The sequence below is a fragment of the Mixophyes fleayi genome, chromosome 8 (genome assembly GCF_038048845.1).
Source record: "Mixophyes fleayi isolate aMixFle1 chromosome 8, aMixFle1.hap1, whole genome shotgun sequence".
In the NCBI taxonomy this organism is placed as follows: Eukaryota; Metazoa; Chordata; class Amphibia; order Anura; family Limnodynastidae; genus Mixophyes; species Mixophyes fleayi.
In genome coordinates, this window is record NC_134409.1 from 112,015,645 (window position 1) to 112,041,743 (window position 26,099).

Genomic DNA, 26,099 nt, shown 5'->3' on the forward strand with positions numbered 1-26,099 from the left:
CACGATGCAGGGGGATGTCTGACACTTTAGGAAAGACAGTAGATTGTATAGTTATCTCCCAGCAGTGGGTGTGATTCTAAAACTAAACAACCTACTACCTCATCCCACAGTGCAGGGGATCTTCAGAGGGACATGATCCGTGGAGCACTCACTAGACATGTGTACGTCTAAAAATTATACAGTCAGAAAAGTCAAACCTTTGAAAATGTGCAATTACGTGATACACACAATAACTACTCCTGGAATAGAAAGAATGAATGAATGATAAAAAAAAATTAATATATATTTCCTTGTTTAATAAAATGGTGCAAATAGTGTAAACTATGGCACTGACTATAGTAATCATTTACTTTCATCAGTGTTGAAGCATTTCCATAAAGAGCCCTAATAAGTTATAATAGTTAGAACTCATTGAAGATTGTACAGAGCTTCAGTTGGAGAGTCCTACAATACATTGATCACAGCCTATATCAGCAATGGGTTGCAGCAGATTTGTGTTATTTGTGCCGCGTTATTTAAATATATCCAGCGTTTACTCTCCTGCAGGTCTCTGTGACTGTGGGACACATCAGACCGGTCACAAAGTGGGTCCACAAGAGAGTAACATTCGTGGACTGGGGTTTAAGTACACCCTGCAGAGTGTATCCAGCACTTACCTTTCCTTCAGATCCCTGATCTTCTGTGAGTTCTGCATTTACACCACGAGTGTCGCCCAGATGATATTGTGATCTTGCCGGGCACAGACAGCAGACTGTCTAACGCCTGGCTCACCAAAGATGAATAATTTGCTGGAAAGGATGTGTTAGATACACTCTGCTAGAGAATGTACCCAGAAAATGAAATTCAAAAACTGATGCCCTATTTAACCTAAAACCTCCAAAAAAACAGTCTCTCCATCATGTCGTATAATTTTCAACCAGTTAATGACTGGATCATTTTTCCTATTTATATCTAATCAAAGGCTGCTGCCAAGTCCAACATGAAAATGTTTAGCGGACCAAAGGCGTTGGCATTATTGTAACATAAAAGTAAAATGTATCTACCCTCCTTGCACATGATTGGTACGACATAACAGGGAAATGATGATGTCATTTGTGTTTCTCTAAACATTCAGTAAAAACATGGGCATAAGAATAATTCCACACAGATCCTTATTTCTCTGTATTGCTGCATTCATTTACATGGAAGGAAGCTGCCATATTGTTCAGCCGAGATAAATCGAAATATCAGTGGCCACGTTATCATGGAAAGAAGTCGGAATCTGTTACAGAACTCTGAAACGAGTATCTCAGACAGTGCCTGCGATTTCCGCAGCAATGGGAGAAAATACAAAACATTTTTTTTTATTAAAAATAAGTAAAATATAAAGTAAAATGTCCCTTTCTGGGTCTACATCAGAGAAGATTGCAGCCTCACAGAGACAAATCCTAGGAGAAGTACAATTCAGATTTTCCATAATAAAACACACATTTGTGAACTTACTTTAAAAACAAAAAATATATATATTATACATCCATGCATTACCAACTATTCTACCAATGCAGAGCAATAAAACCAGAATACTTGCCACTTAGGGTACACGTGGAAACATCCTTGGAATGGAGGCTAGTCCTGGAATGATAAAAGAAAATAGGTTACCAAGAAAATAATGAACAAAGAAACGTTGCACAAGTATTACATGGTAGGAAACAAATATTATAATGGAGTACAGTAAGCTATAATTGCTGTTCTCGATATAGCGGATTGAAGACATCTCTAAACAAAGCCCACAAACAGCTACATTGGGCACATCCAGTGAATGTTAATGCCTAGCAGAAGCCCATCCTGCGATGTAGATCACCACAAAGGACAATCTCGTTTCTAGAGGACAAAACGCATTTTTTTGTGCAATGAAAAAAACCCCAGAAAGAAACAGCTTAATATGGAATGATCCGCTGCTGCACTACCTGCTTTTTACTGGTACTATCTCCTTTAAGACAGAAAAGGTCTATTGACAATACATTAATACAGAATCGGTCATTTAGTATTCTGCCAGTGCTTGGCATATATCCCAGACAGCCTTTCACTGGCTTGTATGCCTATCGTCAAAACCTAATCTAATGCATTTTTTTTTTTAGTAATTCAGCACACAGATGGGTACAAGCAGTTGGTCCAAAATGCCCAAAACACAGATAAAACTGGCGAGAAAAAAAAAAAAAAAAATGGCACCGGGACAAAAATCTGAAGCCGTGTAAAGGCGCTGGCACCAGGCCTTCAGAGATCAGACTCCGGTCATTGCAAACTGAGAAAATATTCTGCAGGGAAATCGAGAAAAAAAAATGCTCAGAATCCAAGAACCCTTTTGTCTTTTTTTTTTTTTTTTTACTCTCCCGTAGAAAATTTTCACCAGCTGAGACATAAGGGGTATTTGTGTAAATAGGAGGCTTGCCGTCCGGAGAGCGCTTGTGAAACCTGCTGATGATGTTGGATCACTTCAGTGAGTCAATGTACGTCACTGGCTGATCCGAACAGAGAACGCACCATACGCAGGACAATCTGTCACAGGATTGACTAGGGCTTCCTAGTTTATTGCATGCTACTGTACTCATGACTACAGTGTATGCCACTGTGAAACAGGAGTATTTAGAAGGGTAAAGTTTCCTGTTCGCTACTGTCCTGACTAAACTGCACAAAGGACAACATTTACCAAAAGGTTAACACTGTTCTTGGGAACATTACAAACACCTGAAGCTTGACGACAGAACATTAGAATCACTGTACCAATTCTTATGTTTGCTATTGCGATGAAAGGTATTTTTATACAGCTTTTCCCCAGTTGCAACATTTCAAGATTTTTGGTCACTAGTATAAAATTCTACACTTTTTTGCAACTAAAGAAGTGCAAAGCTGTAAACCTTACTAAACTACTCACTCCTAAACTTATTTTTAAATATTCAATTCAAAGTAAGCTCATAACTTATCCTGCACAGGGAACCATATTTCTCAGAATATAAACATGCGAAATTAAGGATAATAAACTGACCATATCATAACTGTTTGCATATAAAATACAATAAATTGGAAAAAAGCCTCAATGTGATTCAAGGTTCACTGGTTCTTCTATTGAGATTTGTTGAAAAGCAATGTGTCTCTAAGAAGAAATGGAGTACTAGCTATTTATCTGTAGTAATCTGGAAAAACAAATGCCTGTCTATACATGGGATGGCATATAGTAGTTAGTGCTGTCCAAGTTTTTGCAGGAAGAGGACCTTTAAATATTTGTTAGTGGGCCGCATGCTTTATTAATTAAAAATAAAAAAATCTACATCATCCATTAGACTTGTAAACAAAGATCCCAAAAAAACAAGAGTAATGGTTCTTCCTACAGGCCCACTAGTGCACTTTTCATGTATGATACTTATGCTATACGGTGGCTAAGTGGTTAGCACTTCTGCCTCACAGCACTGGGGTCATAAGTACAATTCCCGACCATGGCCTTATCTGTGTGGAGTTTGTATGTTCTACCCGTGTTTGCATGGGTTTCCTCCGGGTGCTCCGGTTTCCTCCCACACTCCAAAACAAAACATACTAGGAGGTCAATTGGCTGCTATCAAAATTGACCCTAGTATCTCCGTCTGTCTGTGTATGTTGGGGAATTTAGATAGTAAGCTCCAATAGGACAGGGACTGATGTGAATGAGTTCTCTGTACAGCGCTGCGGAATCAGTGGCGCTATATAAATAAATGGTGATGATGATGCTATACATAACGATATTCTTAGGGTAGCTCTTCCAACACCCATGCCACGCAGCTGTTGGGGCAATAGATTTGTTTGAAAGGTAGATTGCAGCATAAATTTCCTGTGGCACTAATGGTCCCAGCAAGCCCTGGCAGTTTGGGTTCGATGGCGTTTGTAGAAGGTAATTAATGACATGCTCTTTATTTAGAGTTGTCTAATGGTATTAGGAAAAGCACAATGCATATCATCACTAAAACACGTCTACACGTACATAAGTTTGAAATGAACCAAACATCAGACACAATACTACTATAAAAAAAATAAATCAAATCTTTGCATTCTTACATGTGCTACAAAAGTTCCCAGACAAAAACTTGGGATATTAAAATATTATATTTAGTCTGACTGCCGGCTAATGTTTCCAGGAGCAGACTGTAGACATATTACGTTTTATGGAAATAGATTAATAGAAATTGAATGAACAAAGGTGAAGGAATGGTGTAAAATAATCAAAACTTGATGAATGGGTCCAAGTAATTTTAGTTCTTAGAACAGAATAATATTCCTGTAATAAGTGCAGTATCATTTACATTTCATTAAATTAGTGCCAAATTGTGAGATTAAAAAGATACATGTTCAAACAATATTTGGTTTAAACAGGACATCGGAAATGTTTTCTTCATAGAGGTTGTTTTGTTTTGCTTTTTAAATCTATTAAAAAACATGTTCCATTTAAAGAAAACAATTAGGGATAGTTCTGAAAATGGTTTTACAGGTGACTGTAGAAAAAAAAGCAGGTGTGGCCAATAGCAACCAGATTCTGTCCTTTTTCTAGTGGCGTTTAGAAAATGAAAGCAAACTTTTAATTGGCTGCTATGGGTAACACCACCTTTATTACAGAATTCTGCTGGGTACACATCTATGCACATCACAAGAATTGTGACCATTTTGTTAGATATTGTAACAGTATGTACGTTCCCACAATCACGTTTTATCGCGCCAAAGCACATCGCATGTGGAAGCGTGTACGCACTCACGACCAGCTTAGGCAAATATCTGCAGAGTGTAGAGACACGATCTTTTCAGCAGATGGATATGAGAGATGAAGAGCACAGATCTGAAGGTAAATTGTGCAGGTATGTACACATGAATCGGTCTGCTCATAGTGACTTTCAATCGTTAGTGAAGTTGTTACAAATATTGCATGTGAAGTCAGATTGCAAAGGTGTGTACCCAGCTTTACCTGTGGAACAGATTTCAGAAATGTCCCTCGCAGTATTCCATTCTTCATAACGTATTATTTTTATGCAGTTAAAATACGATCAAAATGCATGGAAACTGCAAAATGTAGCTGTATCTTTAAAGACAAAATAGTGGTTATGAAGTGCACTGGTTCTCAAACTTGTCATTGTGACTGGCCAATAGTCTGTTTTGTGGAGGTCCTGTGAAATAATTATCTTAATCTAATATATCCAGCTGAGCTCCTATTAGGACATCCAGACAAGATTCAGGGAGGCCAGACCATGGGTTTGAGAATCATTTATCTATTCTGTAATGGTGAAGTTGTACATAAGAGTCACAGTTTCACTCTTATTTTGTTGGAATTCATGCTCTGATTGTAGAACAATGGTTGTGATTTACAGTTTCTCTCTTACTATACATGTTCATGGGCAGATGCCCATCAGACCAGTTTTAACAAACCCCAGGTAAGTTTTGCAACACCGTTTGACATATTAACATATTGATCACCATTTTAACATGCTCTCGAGCTGCGTTCATCTTCTGCCAATTGCATGGCAGACCACCACCAGTAAATATTAATCTGTCTGCAAGTAAGTACTTTTATGATGATCACACAAGCGTTTCCCTGGCTGCTCGACGATCACCTTCCAGTTAGAACACACATGGCTAAATTGGACAGACAAAATCTAGTCTTTCAGTGCTCGGGCTGAGTGGCTGGATCACTTCCAGACTTCTTAATGATCTGTTCGTGCAACTGGATGATCCCCAACCACACAGGCCAACAGTGGTCATATTCCAACTGCCTCTACAGACATGCCTAGTAAACATGAAGTCAGTTTTAATGCAATTGCTCTTGAGCATCACACGCGTTTTGGGGACACATGCTGTGAAATGATACTGCCTTGTGTGTCCAGCTTTAGTCTTCAAAGGCTTCTTATAATTCATTCTGCTACAAAACTTACATAGGGTGAGCCAGACTAAACGAGCAAGTGAAAATTTGCATCTCAAGATGCTTTTTGCTTTAAGTGAAATTTATTCATTAATGGTCTGCAGTCGTTATGGTCATGAATCATGCTACAAAATGAGACTCCTGGTCATGTGACTGGACACAGGTCCTATTGGAGACCATTGTTACTAGGTTCTTATCTTTGTGGAGTTTGTATGTTTTCCCTATGTTTGCATTAGTTTCCTCCGGGTGCTCCGGTTTCCTCCCACACTCCAAAAACATACTAGTAGGTTAATTGGCTGCCAACAAAATTGACCCTAGTCTGTCTGTGTGTGTGTGTGTGTTAGGTAATTTAGACTGTAAGCTTCAATGGGACAGAGACTGATGAGAATGAGTTCTCTGTACAGCGCTGCGGAATCAGTGGCACTATATAAATAACTCATGATGATGGTTCTACCCCCTATCTGATGCACTTAGATGTATGACTAAAAACTGCAATTGTACTGCAACCCAACTATTTATTTTTGTAACATTGACTACAAAAACACCCAACATTTGAAAGCCTAAAATAAAAGCATTTGTTTCATGGATGTGTCATTTTACATAGAGGGCTGGTGATGCACAGAAAGCAGACCTGGCTTGTGTAATTAAGACAGAGAAATTATTAGGTTTTGCTTAGTTATTTATGTATAGAGGTTTGTTGTCTGGGAAACAAATAATGCATGACCTTGTGTTTTACACACACGCCTACACAGATATATCACAGCACATTAGTTTATACAGAATCAAGTGCAAATCTCCCACTCACACACCTACTGAATCACATTCCAGATGATGTAGCAGTTATACTATTTCTGAAGGATTACATTTACGGTAACTTTATTGAAGATGTGTCTCTTACATTGCACATGGTATGGTGTACAAATCAAGGTAAAGCAAAACAAAAGGGGCCTAGTCACCTAATCAGTGGAGCATAAAGGGCCTGCAGAGGTTTAACTAAATGCAAAGGTTCTAAAACCAGCCTGCTAGGATATGTCCAACATGGGCCACCCACATGAAGCCAAAATGCAAACTGATCCTTTCGCTCAGGCCGAATCGGTCCATGTATGGTCAGTCTTGTTGAATAAGGTTGCCCACAGATTAGCCAGGCTATAGATGTCCTTTATGAAATGACAAAACAAGCAGAACTCAATGTCGAAAACTGCAAGAACAATTGCCCCTTACAGTCATCTAATGTGTGTGTGAAATTGGGAGGAGTGGCACCATTTACTCACATTGGGCAGCTTAATGACTTACTACACTAGCATTGGAAGAGCTGGCATCAATTGTACTGTGTGTAGCCATTAAAAGCTGATTTTTAACATTATCTAACAGTAGAGTTTTGAGCACACCAATACTATAAGTACATAATACAAATAAACCTGGAAACAAAATGTAACAGGTTGCAAGATGACACATTTTAGTCAAATATTTAAAGAGAATGTGATTTAGAGAGGAACTATCCCCCCGCATTCACCTGGGGCTGAACTTGTAGTTTAGCTTGCCAACTATGCCAACCACACCACTTGGCTATAGTGTCACGCTTCAAATTGGGCTATGCATCCTTATTTCAAGAGGTCATCTTTCTTAATAAGTCACCGTTACCGGATCGATGCACTCAAGGCAGGGGATCCGAGAGAGAAGACGGTTTGAGAGAACATAGCACAGTTTGAAGCTCAATTTGGAAGTGAAGTTGAACAATTAGCCTAGAAATCACTGAAAATTATAGGCTTTCTTCATATTCCCATGTGCACCTTGAATGCTTCTCAGATTAGGGAGCAATGATCCCATAGAAAAAGCGCTAAAACTACACTCAAGCGGTCATGTGAAAGCTGGACAGACCACGGATGCCAAAGTACAAAACTGAAATAAAAGCACTGTCTTGGCCCGCCAGCATTCAGATGGACACGTAAAGCTGCACTACCACTTACACAATAAAGTTCACTAACCACCTTCTTCACCTAATTGGAGAACTGGGGGCAGCCACTGTTTCTGGTGCTCCTCTGGTTCCGTAACACAGAAAACAGACGCACCGAAGGAGACGAGAGATGCACTGGAAGAGTCTCGGGAAAAAATTATTGCATGGAGCAGACCCTGGGGCTCCGACTAGGGTAATGAGGTTTGTAAAATGTATCTAATAGACGGTAGTGCAGCTTTATCTGTACTGTGGGAGTATTCTCCATAGGGATGACATATGGTTATCTAATTGACACCATAAGCTGGAACACATGCTAGAGCAGCAGACCAAAGACAATTTACACTTTTTTTTGTATGAGCCCTTAAACATAAAACTTGCAATGTAGAGGTTAAATGCTCTGTGTTCTCTATTCACTATATTTAATTTCTTGCCAAGACTTCTTACCCTTCTCTACATGTGAACAGCAGATTAGATAACAGCTTAAAACAATGACCCCAACATTTACACTTTTAAAACTGCCTAATATTATAGTAAAAAACAAAAACAAAAAAAACACAAAAAAAAGAAAAGAAACAAAATTTGACCAAAATAACCAATGTAACTCTTTCATAACAATAACATGGAGAACAGGTCAAAAAGAGCTGGCTGGTTCTTTGCAGATATTAATTATTCAGCTGGCTGAATAGTAAATCAGTACAAGAGCCAGCTGGTGGTTTCTGAGATCATCGGAAGACACTTTCCTGCAGTCTTCCAGCCATCAGCCAGTGGTTTCAGAATGTGTGGGGTTTCCAGTCACTGCACTGCCCAATCAATTCCAAGACTTTCATTTCTGTACTCATCACCCTTTCCTCCCCAGACAAGAACATAATACCTGTAACGTAATTCATCCCACTCTTCGTAAGCCTGCTGCGTTTGCTTCCTCTCCCAGAACAGAATGAATGCGGAAATCGAAATCCGTTTCTCTGGCATGCTGCACCTTAAAGAAAACAAGATACAGAACCTATAAAATATTTAACACCATAAATTTCAGAAACAGCCCTACGTCTACAACCGACAGTGCCAATACAATACGATTAACCCCTTAGTGGGTTTGAGAAAGTCAACATTTTTACAATAAAACTTTAACATCTATTATGGTATAACATTGTAAAATATGTTTGACATGTACTTAAAGTGTTTTAAGCACATATTTGTTAATCCAAGCTGCTAACAACAAATACATATCCTCTAAAAGTTTGTTTTTTTAAAAAAAAAGAAAAATAGGTATTTGTAATGAAATCAGTTTTTATAAAAAAAAAATGTTTCTCCAAAGTCTCAGACAGTCTATTTAGGAAGCAGATTTACTTACGATGTATTTGTTCACAAAGGCAGAGTAGGTTTTTTTTTTGTTATTTTCCGCTGTGTGGAAAATCCCAACCCACCCCCCCCCCCCCACCCCCCATAGTCTGAATGATTGGATGAAGGCGGACATGGATCCCATGGGATATAGTTATGTGTATCATTGGATTACATTATATACTAGAATGCCTAATACACATGTGCCTATAGACGTTTTAAAATTGTGCTGTATCACCAATTTGAGAGAGCATCGCCATGACGGAGTAGGAAAGAAGAGAAGACTGCAGAGGAGAGATGTTAAAAGACAGCAGTGGACTGACCCTCACAAGAGCTTCCATCCGCCTGGCAGCCCCGCTTGTCCACTGAACGGCCCAAAAAACCCAACAAAAATAATACTTACCAGTACGGGAGCAGTAGTGCCTGGCACCCTCCAGGCAGCACTGGAATGAAAGGCACATTGTAATAAAAGGAAAACTGGTGAAGGGGCACATTGTGATGGTGAAGGGGCCTAAATACTTATTACGTTATTTTGACCCAACTACTTTTAAAAAACGGGACTACTCTGTAATTATTTTGGCTTAGGGGTGCCTTGAAAAAATTATGGAGACGTTAAGGGTGCCTCGAACTGAGACAGTTTGGAAACCACTGCAAAAGAGAGATCATTTGTGACGTGGAAAAAAGGAACGCTGCGGTGCAAATGTGTCTATGGATCCAGCGTGCACCTAGATCTGTGTAAGTGCACCTTGTTTTCACTGGGGAGCATAGATGTAGGTAGAAAGATGGTGAAGTTTGTGGAGGAGCAGCTGTATGCACATGCAGAAGGGAGGAGTGACACATTCCCAAGGTAAGTATGCAGTAGGCGTAACAATACATCTCATTTTGTGGAGCAGTGCAAAATTATTTGAATTTGTCGAGTGATATTATTGTAAGAGGGTAAAGGACACTTCATTTATTTATTATTATGGCCATTTTCACCCGCAAAATGACTTCAATTTACACCAGATAAGAGTTGGTGGTCCTCAGGTCTCATCCTATACTTTGCACTTCAACAGGGAAACACATGTGCTGGCGCACTTTCAGCAATGTAATAAAAAGCTTCACACACACACCTGCCACTAAGGCAGTCGCAATTCCCCTTCACCCACGATCTTTATCAGCCACAAATGAGGTTAAACCGAGCAATATTTTGGGTAAAAAAAACTGATGAATTTATTTTATTGAAAGGGGTTGGTACGAATGTGGTAGTTAGAAATTCACTTTTCACGGTCTCTTTCAAATTGTTCTGCTTCTCTTCTCACATAAGCGGAGGGCAGGGGTGCAAATTGAAGTGTGCTGGGTAGATGCGAGGACTTTTCTGGCGTTTTCAGTTATAATGAAACAGACTGAAAACTGGTCGCCGGCACCAGCCACAGCATTTGGGAACATTGGCAACCTATTATCCTATCCCCTGTCTTCTGGCACCCTGTTCCTTCCCTCGGGACCCTGTATCCATGTTTAAAATAAAGACACACATAAGCACCAAATTATAGGGAGTTTTTATGGGGGGTTTTTATATGTGAAAACCCAAAAACAAGCAGTGAATTCCCCCGAAAAAATATCCACTGAACCAGAAGCCCTATCTTTTAATGTACCTCATATTCAGAACTGACACCCTGTCCCTTGAACTCACTCCTATCCTCCCTGGCTATTATAAAGTAAACAAAAGATAAACACCAAATTATATGGAGTTATTCCAGTTTTTAGGTCGTGTGGCTGGATCACGTAGAAATGTACTGCAATCCTTCAAATGCTCGCCTAACCTACCACCTCCTGACTATCTAGACTAAAAGACATGTTGGTCACTCACATGAAAAGACTTAGATAGCATGAATAGTCTGCCTTCAGAAGCTACAAATTACAGCATTGCAAATATACCGATTTTTGATACTGTGCTATATTTTTCTATCAGAAATGTACTGATTTCTGATACAATAGGCAAGGAAATTTGTTTTGTAACGTCTGAAAGCAAACTATTCATGCTTATTAAGACTTTTCATGTGAGTGACAAACATGTCCTCTTAGTCTAGATGGACTAGCTGTGAGCGATTAAAGGTTAGGGGAGAATTGAGTGGAGCAGGGTGGGGAGTTCCAAAGATTTGGGGCAGCAGGGCCCCAACTTTATATTGAGCGGTAGTATTGAGGCAAAGGTCAGAGGCAGAGAGGAGTAGCTAAGTGGGTATGTACCTCGAGACAAGGTCAGAGATGTATGGGGGAGAAGTGTTGGTGAGGGCTCTGTAAGTGAGGGTAAAGAGCTTGAACTGAATTCTAAAATGAATAGGAAGCCAATGAAGGCATTTATGCAGATGAGTAGCAGAAGAGGAGCGATGGGAGAGGAAGATGAGCCTAGCCACAGCATTCTGTATGGATTGAAGGTCAGAAAAGTGAAAAGTAAGAAAGAGGTTGCAATAGTCGAGACGACAAATGATGAGTGAATGGACCAGGATATTGGTTGCTTCCTGAGAGAGGAAGGGACAGATGATGTTACAGAGCAGGAAGTGGCAGGAGTTGGTGAGGAACTGGATATGAGGAGTAAAGAGGAGGGCAGAGTCAAGGGTGACTCCAACACAGTGGGCTTAGATGACAGGAGAGTGAGTTATCTTGTCAATCAAGAGGTACATTTTGGGAGGGATAGCAACATTTGCAGGAGGAGAGGGGAGCTTGGATTTGGAGATGTTGAGTCTAAGGAAGTGCTGTGACATCCAGGTAGTTACAGCAGAGAGACAGCTAAATACTTGGGTTAGAAAGGAGGGAGAGAGGTCAGAGGAGGAAAGACAGATTTGCATGTCAATAGTAGAGAGATGGTATTGGAGGTCAAAAGATTTAATCATTCGCTGAGAGAGGTGACGCCAATAGAAAGAGGAAGAGGTGGGAGCAGAGATGCTAAAGAAGCAGCCAGAGAGGTAGGAGGAAAACCAGGAGAGAGCAGTTTCACAAACCTAGAGAAGCAGAGAGATTGAGCAGTACGAGAAGGGTGAAGTGACCTTTGAACTTGGCTGAGAGCAAGTCGTTTGTTGCTTTATTGAGGGCAGTTACAGTTGAGTGAAGGGTACGGAAGCCAGACTGGAGAGGGTCAAGAAGAGACTGGGAAGAGAAAAAGTGAGTTTGATGATTGAAGACAAGTCGGTCGACAATTTTAGAAGCAAGTGGAAGCAGACGGGGGATAGTAGGAGAGAGAGGATAGGTCAACGGAGGGTTTCTTTAGAATAAGGTAGATGAGAGCATGCTTGAAAGTCGAGGGGAAGATACCAGTGGACAGAGAGGTTAAAAAGTAAGCAAAGAGAAAACAGGCATTGGGAGAGAGGGGGCGGAGGAACTTGGAGGTGTCAGGGTCAAAAGGACAGGTTGTAGAAGAAGAGGAGGAGAGAAAAGTGAGGATCTCAGACATAGTTACAGGAGAGTAGGAGCCAAGGGTGGCAGAGGGAGTGATAGAGAGGACAGGTGCAGAAAGGCAAATCTGTCGGGAACAGATATCAATGCGGATGGTGAATTATGTCTTTGAAGTAGGTGGCAAAGTGGAGAGCGGTGATGGAGAAAGGGGGATGGCACAGCAGAGAATTAATGGTAGAGAAGAGGCATCAGGGGTTGCTGGACAGGGAGGAGATGAGGGATGTGAAATAAGTTTGTTTGGCAAGGGAAAGGGCACAATAATAGGAGGAAAGGTTTAATTTGGCATTTAAAGGACCAGAAGCACTTTTGGAGGGCACGAGTAAGAGGGGAGTGCCAGGGTTAAGATTTAGAATGGCAGAGACAAAGTTAGGTGATTGGGGCTGCAGTATCAAGGGCAACAGAAAGTGTAGTTGTAAAGAGAGACAGCAGCGTTGGAGCATGTCTCCCTTTACAAGGAAGCGCTGCTTTATATTTAAGTGCTGAAGACGCTGAACTCGCCGGAGTTGAAGAATCCGGAGGTTCATACATTTACCCCTTGATCTTGCATTCCAGAGTGGAAAGCACGGGTGAAGGTGAGCGAGAGAAAGGATGGAAATAAGCTTGGCGGGATTGGATATCTGGGGGGCACAGTGTAATGTGTGGTAGGGGGTCAGCGACATTAGATAGAGGGGTTAGGCTTGGGCATGTAGTACAGAGTAATAATGTGGGGAACCATATGGGGGAAATGGGTGGAAGTGTTGACTAGAGAGTAATAAGGTACAGGGGATGTAGTAATTGAGTTCTTGCAGAGTCATCAAACAGGAGAGTGGGACAAGGTCCTATCCAAATCCAGGTCAAACTCGGTTTCAACTATGTAAATCCTTATCAAAATAAGCTTATCCAGATCATCAACTTAAAGAGGAAGAAGCCCAAAGCCTGGAGAACCAATGGTTATCGACTCTTAATATTGTGTCAATCTGCAATGAAGGAGTGGAGAATGTTTTGATAGAGGGTAATAACACATATGTCATGATTTGCTATTTGACCCCACATAAGACTTTTAGCCAGTGGTTTCAAGCTGTGTCAAGTGCCTTTTGGGACAGAGGGCTGATGGAATACTCACTATTTACAAAAAGCTATAGTTAATAATCAGGGTAGTGGGAAACAGTGCATTATAGCTTCAAGAAACATATGTGAACATTTTTTTTCCCCATGTGCTGTTCTCTAAATCAGTGAAGCTCAACATTTTTTTTTGCAGCTGGGATCCCAAGTGTCAGCATACAATTGCTCTTTTTCCCCAAATTTGTGATTCAAAACACAACATACAGAATATATGACAATCTGGTGACCAACAAAACAGATTCTGGTTATCTACTTGGTGTTCACAACCCATAGACTGCATAGTTCAGCCTTTACTTCATCCAAGTGAACTGGACAGGAGCCCAAACAACTTAATCACAGAAAATGGTGGGGGGGGGGGGGCTATCTCCTTTGCAATTATACCAGTAGCCTGTGCTCGAAGTGAAAATTTAGAAAAGGCAGTATGGAAAATGTGAGTGAATGGAATTTTACAGTTTTAAAATAAAAGCAGAAGCAGTGGCGATATGGCATGCCACCGTATACCAGCCCACTTCAACCACTGCCAATAGCACAAACCAGTTTTAAAATGAGCCTCTCTTAGTCATCATAAACTTAAAATATCTGTCACTAAAATTAAAGTTGTTTTAAAGTTTGATAACCAACTCACTAATTGCTTCCTCTTCAGTTTGACACAACAGAAAATGAGCTTTGGTCCCTGTGACGTCCCATCAGATAATCTGTTAAACAAAATAGAATAAGTTTTATTGAAATAAGTATTTATTACTGCAGACATTTTGGACAGATTCACTATATTGCTATGCTACTTATATGACATTTTTGCTTTCCTAATAGAATTAACTCATTGTCCAGTAGATGGCACCAGTGCTAAGAACACAACTCGCACATCTACTGTCTTTTCTGATCAAATACTTTAAATCTCAATCAGAATATCCAATGACATACATTTAAACTAAGAGTATGGATAATGTTCCTGATCCAACAAAATTATCACTAGTTTAAAAGAGAAGTCATTCAAAATGTACTCTAACTGGAGAGAGAATAACAGGAATGATCAAGAACTGTGAGCACTGGTGCAGAAGTGCAATAAAGCACTTCAGGTACTTCCTCTTGTAAAACAAACATAAACTGAAACAAACAGAAGATGTAGTTAACAAGCTCTTGCGGACATTAATTAAGACGTTATTTAAAGATCACTTCAGGAAATTTGTTGCCAGTTATTCATGGTTATCGGAAGTCTAGATGCAGCCTTATTTGAGCAAATGATTAATACTATGACCATTAATTATAAATTAGCTATGGTTTGTCCGAGAGATTTACAGACACAAAAATCATATGTATAAATACAATGCATTTTTATGGAGTAAACAGTGATGGAGTCAAAATGAACCTCAACAACGCAGAAGGAATCCGTACAATAGTGTAATTTCACATAGCAAATAAGATACTGAAAGAGACAGTTGTATATCTTCACTTTCAAACCAGTTGTCTACACACACCATAGTGAAGTATGATGATTTCTGTGTGCCAGTATGATCAAAGGAAGAGAATAATCTTATAACCTTCATTTCATTCAAGGTGGTTCCCAGTTATAATTGTCATACTCAATAACTCTATACACCTGTTCCCAGACAAACTGCATCCATTCTAATTGTCTTTCTGATTGTTGTCTGTTACACTTACCATGTTCTGTTCTATCCATAATAACTGTCATGCACCTCCTTCAACCCAGCTCCATTATTTGGTCACAGTTAGTTACCCATCCGTGTTCTCTCCCCACTGCTTCCCAGGCGTTCCCCAAGCCAGTTTCCTCCACACTGCATCCCAACAGTCAAATTAAAATATTTTTTGATTTTGGAATATAGAATATGGTTATCATCTGTCCTTCACTGTTTTAACAGGATGTCACTAGGTCTGGTGGCAGAACTCACCTTTCAGTAGACTTTTTGTCTCATTGTACCAATCCCAGTTTCCTCTAGACTTAGACGTTCCCCATCATAATTTCCTCCACACTACTTCCCAGTCAGACGTTCCCCATACCTATTCCTTCCATATCTCCCAGTCACACCCTAGATATTTCTGATTACTAAACACTAGATATCAGTCACACCTCCCACATCCCAGTATCCTCCACACTGGTCCCCAGTCACACCCCCTCATCCCAGATTCCTCCACACTGGTCCCCAGTCACACCCCCTCAACCCAGATTCCTCCACACTGGTCCCCAGTCACACCCCCTCATCCCAGATTCCTCCACACTGGTCCCCAGTCACACCCCCTCATCCCAGATTCCTCCACACTGGTCCCCAGTCACCCTCCTTCATCCCAGATTCATCCACACTGGTCCCCAGTCACACCCCCCTCATCCCAGATTCCTCCACACTGGTCCCCGGTCACACCCCCTCATCCCAGATTCCTCCACACTGGTCCCCGGTCACTCCCCCTCATCCCAGATTCCTCCACACTGGTCCCCGGTCACTCCCCCTCATCCCAGATTCCTTCACACTGGTCCCCAATCACACCCCCTCATCCCAGATTCCTTCACACTGGTCCCCAGTCACACCCCCTCATCCCAGATTCCTCCACACTGGTCCCCAGTCACACCCCCTCATCCCAGATTCCTCCACACTGGTCCTCAGTCACACCCCCTCATCCCAGATTCCTCTACACTGGTCCCCAGTCACACCCCCTCATCCCAGATTCCTCTACACGGGTCCCCAGTCACACCCCCTCATCCCAGATTCCTCCACACGGGTCCCCAGTCACACCCCCTCATCCCAGATTCCTCCACACTGGTCCCGTTACACCCCCTCATCCCAGATTCCTCCACACGGGTCCCCAGTCACACTCCCTCATCCCAGATTCCTCCACACTGGTCCCCAATCACACCCCCTCATCCCAGATTCCTCCACACTGGTCCCCAGTCACACCCCCTCATCCCAGATTCCTCCACACTGGTCCCCAGTCACACCCCCTCATCCCAGATTCCTCCACACTGGTCCCCAGTCACACCCCCTCATCCCAGATTCCTCTACACTGGTCCCCAGTCACACCCCCTCATCCCAGATTCCTCCACACGGGTCCCCAGTCACACCCCCTCATCCCAGATTCCTCCACACTGGTCCCGTTACACCCCCTCATCCCAGATTCCTCCACACTGGTCCCCAGTCACACCCCCTCATCCCAGATTCCTCTACACTGGTCCCCAGTCACACCCCCTCATCCCAGATTCCTCCACACGGGTCCCCAGTCACACCCCCTCATCCCAGATTCCTCCACACTGGTCCCGTTACACCCCCTCATCCCAGATTCCTCCACACGGGTCCCCAGTCACACTCCCTCATCCCAGATTCCTCCACACTGGTCCCCAGTCACACCCCCTCATCCCAGATTCCTCCACACTGGTCCCCAGTCACACCCCCTCATCCCAGATTCCTCTACACTGGTCCCCAGTCACACCCCCTCATCCCAGATTCCTCCACACGGGTCCCCAGTCACACCCCCTCATCCCAGATTCCTCCACACGGGTCCCCAGTCACACCCCCTCATCCCAGATTCCTCCACACTGGTCCCCAGTCACACCCCCTCATCCCAGATTCCTCCACACTGGTCCCCAGTCACACCCCTTCATCGCAGATTCCTCCACACTGGTCCCCAGTCACACCCCCTCATCCCAGATTCCTCCACACTGGTCCCCAGTCACACCCCCTCATCCCAGATTCCTCCACACTGGTCCCCAGTCACACCCCTTCATCGCAGATTCCTCCACACTGGTCCCCAGTCACACCCCCTCATCCCAGATTCCTCCACACTGGTCCCCAGTCACACCCCTTCATCGCAGATTCCTCCACACTGGTCCCCAGTCACACCCCCTCATCCCAGATTCCTCCACACGGGTCCCCAGTCACACCCCCTCATCCCAGATTCCTCCACACTGGTCCCCAGTCACACCCCCTCATCCCAGATTCCTCCACACGGGTCCCCAGTCACACCCCCTCATCCCAGATTCCTCCACACTGGTCCCCAGTCACACCCCCTCATCCCAGATTCCTCCACACTGGTCCCCAGTCACACTCCCACACCCAAATTCCCTTTATAAACTCCAGCTTTCCCCATCACAGTTCTCTCCACACCACACAGTGGTTGCCAGTCACACCTCCACCACCCTGACTCCCTCCATACAGTGGTTCCCAGTCACACCTCCTCCGTCACAGGCCACAAGGTCTCCCGGTCTGACAAGCTTGTTGAAGCCGGTAGTGACGAGCAGTCACATGTCAGTTGGGAGCTCTCCTACCATTCAGTAACAGAGGCGGTGAATTGTCAGCGAATCAGAGCGCGGTAGTTAAGGGTGGTTGCAGTGCAGGAAGTCAAGCTTGTGTGCGAGTCCCGCGCTGCGGTCACGTGGTTCTGTTTTCATCACTTAACCCGGTCAGCACCGGAGGGGGAGAGACCTTAAAACCGGGCAAATACATCGTGTCCTGCCGCAGCCTGCACTGCCCGGGCTACATGTCACTGTCACACAGCTAGCGCGCGCTGCCAGCTCTCTGACGTGATAACGATGTGTACCAGATACATGCAGTGTATATTCTACACAGTATGAGCTATACAGGACAGACACAGTACAATATAATATATACAAGATAGATACAGTACAATATAATATATATAGGACAGACACAGCATGTGTCCTATACAATATAATATATACAGGACAGATACAGTATGTGTTCTATACAATATAATATATACAGGGCAGATACAGCATGTGTTCTATACAATATAATATACACAGGGCAGATACAGCAAGTGTTCAATATAATATATACAGGGCAGATACAGCATGTGTTCTATACAATATATACGGCAGATACAGCATGTGTTCTATACAATATAATATATACAGGACAGATACAGCATGTGTTCTATACAATACAATATATACAGGACAGATACAGTATGTGTTCTGTACTATATAATATATACATGGTAGATACAGCATGTATTCTACACAATATGATATACACATGGCAGATACAGCGTGTATTCTACAATATGATATATACATGGCAGATACAGCTTGTATAGTACACAATATAATATACACAGGGCAGACACAGCATGTGTTCTATACAATATAATAAATACAGGACAGACACAGCATGTGTTCTTTATAATATAATATATACAGGACAGATACAGCATGTGTATACATGGCAGATACAGCATGTGTTCTATACAATATAATATATACAGGGCAGATACAGTATGTGTTCTATACAATATAATATATACAGGGCAGATACAGTATGTGTTCTATACAATATAATATATACATGGCAGATACAGCATGTGTCCTATACAATATAATATATACGGCAGATACAGCATGTGTTCTATACAATATAATATATACGGCAGATACAGCATGTGTTCTATACAATATAATATATACAGGGCGGTTACAGTATGTGTTCTATACAATATAATATATACAGGACAGATACAGTATATGTTCTGTACTATATAATATATACATGGTAGATACAGCATGTATTCTACACAATATGATATACACAGGGCAGATACAGCATGTGTTCTATACAATATAATATATACATGGCAGATACAGCATGTGTTCTATACCAGGGTTTGTCCAACCTTTTAGCTTCCCTGGGCCACATTGGAAGATGACCAGTTGGTTTGGGCCGCACATAAGATACACTAACAATAACGATAGCTGATCATCCAAAAAACCATAGAAAACATAGTTAACATATATAAATATATATATATATATGAGAAAAAAAGTGATATATATATATATATCACTTTTTTTTCAAATCCCCCTATACTTACCTTTCAATCGCCCTGTTCAAAAAATCCTCTCTAGTTGTTAGACTATAATCACTTTTTGTATTGTTTTGATGCAATATCAATAAAGTGCATTTAAGCCAGGCATTGTATATCAGGGTGCCCTGACCAGGCCTGCGGTACCTGACATATATATCACTGTGACCCCAAATTGTGACCTGTTTTGCTAATTACACCACTATGTTAGTTAAGGGATAACAACTTATAATGGGCCAAAGAGAATAATATATAATGCCCCATTAGTATTACAAGTAGAAGTATGTAGCAGGGAGATAAGGTCCATGATGCTCCAGGACCATGTGACTTTTATTCACTGATCAGCGTCCCTTGAAATAATAAAAAAAAATCCCCCTTAACTTACCTTTTAATCGGCTTGTTCTCCTGTCCTCTTCTCTTCTTTTCTCCAATTCTGTGCTGCTGATTGTTCTTCTCGCGCGGGTGACTCCTCTGTGCTGCGCTCCGCAATGGATGTTGGGCGTGATGACATCACGCCCGACATTCACTGCATGTACCACACGGAGGAGGAGAGAAGGGAGCCGGAGTACCAGCTGACGTGACCGCAAGTTAAGTATTTTATTTTCTTTTTTTTTTGCAGGATTTTTTTTTTCCCCATTAACAGTGCTGCTCCCTTGCCACAACCAAAACTCCTTCTGGGCCACATTTACAGGCATGCTGGGCCGCATGCGGGCCGCGGGTTGGACAACCCTGTTCCATACAATATAATATATACATGGCAGATACAGCATGTGTCCTATATAATATATACAGGGCAGATACAGTATGTGTTCTATACAATATAATATATACGGCAGATACAGCATGTGTTCTATACAATATAATATATACAGGGCAGATACAGCATGTGTTCTATACAATATAATATATACAGGACAGATACAGTATATGTTCTGTACTATATAATATATACATGGTAGATACAGCATGTATTCTACACAATATGATATACACAGGGCAGATACAGCGTGTATTCTATACAATATACTATATACATGGTATATACAGCTTGTATAGTATATAATATATACAGGGCAGACACAGCATGTGTTCTATATAATATATACAGGACAGACACAGCATGTGTTCTATATAATATAATATATACAGGGCAGACACAGCATGTGTTCTATACAATATAATATATACAGGACAGACAGCATGTGTTCTATATAATATATACAGGGCAGACACAGCATGTGTTCTATATAATATAATGTATACAGGACAGACACAGCATGTGTTCTATACAATATAATATATACAGGACAGACACAGCATGTGTTCTATACAATATAATATATACAGGACATACACAGCATGTGTTCTATACAATATAATATATACAGGGCAGACACAGTATGTATTGTATACAATATAATATATACAGGGCAGACACAGCATGTGTTCTATACAATATAATATATACAGGGCAGATACAGCATGTGTTCTATACAATAAAATATATACAGGACAGATACAGTATGTGTTCTGTACTATATAATATATACAGGACAGATACAGTATGTGTTCTGTACTATATAATATATACAGGACAGATACAGTATGTGTTCTGTACTATATAATATATACATGGTAGATACAGCATGTATTCTACACAATATGATATACACATGGCAGATACAGCTTGTATAGTACACAATATAATATACACAGGGCAGACACAGCATGTGTTCTATACAATATAATATATACAGGACAGACACAGCATGTGTTCTATATAATATATACAGGACAGACACAGCATGTGTTCTATACAAGTTTTTAGTGCAGCGGGGAACCTGTTCAGTGAGCGGCGAAGGAGGTTGCTTCCGCAAAATGTGGAGATGATGTTCATCAAAATGAATTATCAATTCTTCAATGAAGACCAGCAATGGCCTCCAGAGACTACAGAGGGACCTGTGATTGTGGAGTCCAGCGGGGACGAATTGATAATGTGTGAGGATGAGGAAGTGCACACTGAAGGTGGCGAGGAATCAGAGGATGAGGACGACATCTTGCCTCAGTAGAGCCAGTTTACTTTGTACAGGGAGAGATGAATTGCTTTTTTTGTGTGGGGGCCCAAACAAACCAATCATTTCAGCCACAGTTGTTTGGTAGGCCCTGTCGCTGAAATGATTGGTTTGTTAAAGTGTGCATGTCCTTTTTCCGCAACATAAGGGTGGGAGGGCCCAAGGACAACTCCATCTTGCACCTCTTTTTTTTCTTTGCCAGCTCGTTTTTGTGGGGGTCCAAACGAACCAATAATTTCAGCCACAGTTTTGTAGGCCCTGTTGCTGAAATGATTGGTTTGTTAAAGTGCGCATGTCCTATTTCCCCAACATAAGGGTGGGTGGGAGGGCCCAAGGACAATTCCATCTTGCACCTCTTTTTTTGCCATTATGTGCTCTTTGGGGCCTAGTTTTTCAAACTGCCATCCTGTCTGCCACTGCAGTGCCACTCCTAGATGGGCCACGTGTTTGTGCCGCCCACTTGTGACTTGTGTCGCTTAGCTTAGTCATCCAGCTACCTCGGTGCAACCTTTTGGCCTAAAAACAGTATTGTGAGGTGTTCAGAATAGACTGGAAATTAATGTTATTGAGGTTAATAATAGCGTAGGAGTGAGAAGAAAAAAAACAAAAATCTGGATTTTAGCAGTTTTAATGCTTTTTTAAAAAAAATCAGAACCCAAAACCTTGAGGGTGGTGTTTTAGCAAAACCCATTAGAACCCAAAACCTGAAGGTAATCAGAACCCAAAACGCGAAAAGTGGCCGGTGCACATCCCTAACCAGAACCCAAAATGCGAAAAGTGGCCGGTGCACATCCCTAGTCCTATTGCCCTTATTTAATAGGTGATTCAGCAATCTGTAACCTGTATGATAAATGAGTGAAAGACTGAGTGCTGGAATAGTGTGTAACCCCATACAGTAAACTATAATAAGTCAGGGACACTGGGAGCACATTCATGACACACATTATTGTATTCTATACAATATAATATATACATAGAAATACAGTGTGTAGTCTATACAATATCATATATACAAGCCACACACAGTGTATTCTTACCATATAATATATACATGGCAGATACAACATGTATTCTGCACAATATATACCAACCAAATACAGTGTCTATTCTACACAACATAATATCCATGAAAGATACAGCTTGTATTCTGTATAATATAATATATACATGGCAGATACAGCACATACTCTGTATAATATCATATACACATGTATGATATACTATATACTTGCCACACAAAGAGTGTATTCTGTACAATATTATGTATAAATGGCAGATATGGCACATCAAAAACAAATAAATATTGCAACACCTTCGATATAAACAAACTATTACACATTAAAAAAGCAGTATGAACACTATTATAAAAACAATCTTAATACCCACAATCACTTGATTGAAATATATATAGCAATATATGCACACGTTTAGAACTTACCTGTTTAAATGAGGAATCGGATAAAATAGTGTCAGCCAAACGAGAAATAGATACGATTTAAGTGGCTCACTAAGCATCAATGATGTCAGTCTCTCATGGTGTCTGGGATCATAAGGAAAAAGGCAACTAAAAATGAGTGGAACATTGGACTGGGGAACTTTATACGTATATAGTGAGACTTCTCTTCCTTATTACAAGACGGAATACAGGTAGTTGGAGAGACAAATGTTTCTTTATTCCACTCATATTCATACTGCTTTTTTAGTGCGTAAGAAATAGGTTTGTTTTTTATATATATATAAGGTTCTGCTATATCTATAAGTTTTTGAGATATATTATCACTATTGTAATCTAAATCAATTATTAATGTAGTACTTTCTTTCCTTTTTTGTGTCATGTTATGTTCATAGGCCGAGACGCCACGACATACATACCTCTCTCTCTCTCATATATATATATATATATATATATATATATATATATATATATATATATATATATATGTACAGCACACAAACTTACGTACGAACATGAATCAGGCCCACGTAAGTTTGTGTGCTGTACCTTGCGTGAGACAGAAATAGAAAGTCTTTTCATGTCTGAACGCAAATTACACTTACGACTGCCTACGACTTGACAGCCATAACGGGAAACAAGGGGCAGATGTATATAGGCCGTGTACAGTTATGGCGTACCAACACAGAGGCGGCCAATTCAAGTCCTGGTTTTCTCGTAAGTACGCCTGGTTTCTGCCTTATCATTTGCATCAGCTACAGGGCAGGTGTAGGTGATGACTGATAGTTATAATTGACATGTCTTAGTCTTTGTAATAAAAATTACACTTATGCATGCCACTAGCTACCACAGAAAATGTGTATGCAAGGAAGTTATACTTTAAAAACACATTGTATGTACAGTACGCATTAAAAGCATGTTTATATATTTAATGTAAAAAAAATATTTAAAATTAATATTTTTATTAATGATTATACTGTTAAGACTTTTTCATTTATTTTATAATTTACATTTTTTTGTGTGTTTTGATTTGACCTTTTATTGAACTGATGCTTGTGCATATACTGCTGTCTGTCTACATTTGGCAAATAACATTTAGGCAGTGCGTACTTACACCCAGATTCAAATTGAAAGTATTTTGGGATACGCTTGGATTTAAATAGGTTTGGAACTAAGCTAAAGTTCCGTGCTTCTGTACATTATAATATATACATGGCAGATACAGCATCTTTTCTATACAATAAAAATATATATGCCACACACACACACACACACACAGTGTATTCTTATAATATATACATGGCAGATACAGGACATATTCTGTATAATATTATATACACATGACGTATGATATAATATATACATGCCACACACAGAGTGTATTCTGTACAATATTATGTATACGTGGCAGATACAACATGTCAACAGCTAATAAATATTGTAGAACCTTAGATATAAATAAACAAATTATTACACATTAAAAAAGTAGTATGAATAAACACTATTATGAAAAACCATAATATCCACAATCACTTGATTCAAATATATATAGGAATATATGCAGACAACAGGCCTGTTTTAATGAGGAATCGGATAAAATAATATCAGCAAAATGAGATATAGATATGATTTAAGTGGCTCACTAAGCATCAATGATGTCAGTCTCTCATGGAGTCTGGGATCATAAGGAAAAAGGAAGCTAAAATGTTAGTGGAACATTGGACTGGAGATTTTTACACATATTGAGATTTCTCTTCCTTATAACAACAAGCCAGAATACTGGTAAGAGATAAACATTTCTTCATTCCACTCATATTCATATGTGTAATAAATAGTTTGCTTTTTAGATTTAAGTTTCCGCGATATTTATTATCTTTTGAGATATATTATCACTACTGTGATCTAAATCAGTTACTAGTGTTTACTTTCTTTTCTTTTTTGTGTGTTGTTCATAAACTGAGGCTCCACTACCTCTGCTGGTCAACGGTATCGAAGGAAGCAGAGAGGTCAAGTAGGATAAGAAGTGAGAAGTGAAGTGTCCCTTAGATTTTGCGAAGAGAAGGTTGTTAGTGACCTGAGTGAGGGCAGTTTCAGTGGAATAGAGGGAGCAAAATCCAGGTTGGAGTGAGGTCAAGGAGGGAGTGAGATGAGAGAAAGGATGTGAGATGGTTGTAGACAACCCATTTGAGAAGTTTGAAAGCAAAAGGATAAAGGGAGCTAGGGTGGTAATTAGAGAAAGAGGAAATGTCAAGGGATGGCTTTTTTTGTTCAACAAGGTGTGGGCAGGCCTATCTCGAGAGAGAGGGAGCTGGGAGGTGAAATGGGATGAGGTTAAGTGGACAGGTGGAGGGGGGTAAAGCGTGAAGACTTCATCTGCAGATACCCAAGCAGAGGAAGTGGGTGGGCTAGCAAGAGGGGGTGGCAGTCAGTGAGGAACAGGGGGTGGAGATAGCATCCACAGAAGAGGGTGGGATTGGCGATAAGGTGGATAGGGAGGGAAGAGAGGATGATGCAAGAAAGGACTGATGGGAGATATCATGACGTATGGCCTCAATTTTGGAGGTGAAGCGGGTAGCGAAATCCAGAGCAGAGAGCGAGAAGCGGTGTGTTTAGTGCTGCGAGAAAATGAGAGCATTGAAGTAGTTTTGTGGTATAATTCCATGTTTTACAGACGTTTTGAAGCAGTATATTGTTGTGAGGGTCATACATATAATTTGTTGCCCTTGCATTGATCCATCTATATGTAGGAGTCTGATGGGGTTCTCCTGTGTAGGCACTTCCTTCTTGTTTGTGTGTGGCGTGACTGTGACAGTAACCCCAGTGCAGCTAGAGGTGTCGTATCCCAACAAAGGCAAGATTGCAGGTTACAAAGTTGTGGGCTCCCAGGGTCCAGAAGTCCTGGATGCTATGTTCTCAGCAGAGGACTTTGCAGTACAGAGAGTACTTTCTTTACAAGATTGTGCCCAGTAAATGTTTCTAAATTCAACTGACCAGGACTTTTAAAGAAATACTTCAGTTTTGTGA

General features: G+C 40.9%; 1 long non-coding RNA gene across 1 annotated transcript; it reads right to left on the reverse strand.

The window, feature by feature from the left end:
- Positions 1-243: 243 nt before the first annotated feature.
- On the reverse strand, positions 244-15,849 carry LOC142100166 (uncharacterized). The gene is made up of 4 exons (XR_012678749.1): positions 15,635-15,849; positions 14,345-14,422; positions 8,734-8,838; positions 244-1,611 (listed from the first exon to the last, which is right to left on the reverse strand). It is a non-coding gene; the product is annotated as an uncharacterized LOC142100166 (long non-coding RNA).
- Between the last annotated feature and the right edge of the window lie 10,250 nt (positions 15,850-26,099).